Below are 1,303 nucleotides of genomic sequence, written 5' to 3'. Positions count from 1 at the left end.
CTGGGTGACAGCAGGACAAGCTGAAGAGCCTGAGTCAAGGACGGTGTTTGAGTTGCAAAACACAATCTCAACCCTCAAAAGAATTACAGAGCATTTATTCTGGAGCCATTGAGAGACCATGGCCTGGGAACCACATTCTATGTTCCCACATACAAGCAGTTTTATATAGGTTTTATACCTTCCTTTGTTCTATAAAGTTTTATTGAGCAAAGTAAAATATGAAGGAAATTTAAAATACATGGTAGGTAGACCAGAGAAATGGGTATAATGAGAAAAGGAACCATTTTATAAGCCCAAGATTTTTTTTAATGATTCTTGGATTATGTTCTGTTGAATTAAGAGCTTCTAATAGGTATCAGCAGCATGACCCTCTTCCTCCTCCTCCTGATTATTCTCATCATCTTCATCATCTTCAGTTGTATGCAGAGTGGTACAAGGAGTGGCCGTTCCAGAGACTAAAACCAGCCCAAGATGTAATTAGCCTCTGAACCTGTTCCATTCCAGTCTCTCATAGAACTGAAAGTCCTATCAGTCCATACAAGACTCCTCCCTGGCTCTCTGTTCACAGCAGACACAGCTTCTCTTCAGAACTTTCTGTCACAGTTCCTCCGTTGACCAAGCACCACATTTTGTGCAAGCAGGCTCCACATGTTGAATGTTCCGAGGTCCCTCGTGGCGAGGACTCAGACCTAGGATCTGCTGGAGATGAGACTTGAGCAGTGGGCAGGACAGCGTCATTAGGAGAGAGGAACACAGGTGAAGCCATTAAGGAAGCATCATATGGAAACAAATAGCCACTAGGATTCGCCTCTGAATTATCATCTTTTTGTAACAGGAGGAGCAGGCCTGCTTTTGGTCCTGGCTGTCTGGCTAGCTTACACCCGAAATAACCACACAGAAATTGTACTCATTTAAACACTGCCTGGTCATTAGTTCTAGCCTCTTATTGGCTAACTCTCACATCTTGATTCAACCCATTTCTAATAATCTGTATGTCACCAAGAGGTTGTGGCTTACCAGGAAAGATTCAGCATGTCTGACCTGGTAGCTTCATGGCGGCTCCCTGTCTCCCTTCTTACCAGCATTCAGTTCTGTCAACTCTGCCTACCTAAGTTCTGCCCTCTCAAAAGGCCAAGGCAGTTTCTTTATTCTACCAATGAAAGCAACACATAGTCAAAAGGACCTCCTACACCATTTCCCCTTTTTCTGTTTAAACAAAAAGGAAGGCTTTAATTTTAACATAGTAAAATTACATATAACAAAAGTTATCAAGCAGAAATTATAGTTACAATATTTATATCTA

Source organism: Microtus ochrogaster, chromosome 2 (assembly GCF_000317375.1).
Source record: "Microtus ochrogaster isolate Prairie Vole_2 chromosome 2, MicOch1.0, whole genome shotgun sequence".
NCBI classification, from domain to species: Eukaryota; Metazoa; Chordata; class Mammalia; order Rodentia; family Cricetidae; genus Microtus; species Microtus ochrogaster.
This window is presented reverse-complemented; position numbering follows the sequence as displayed.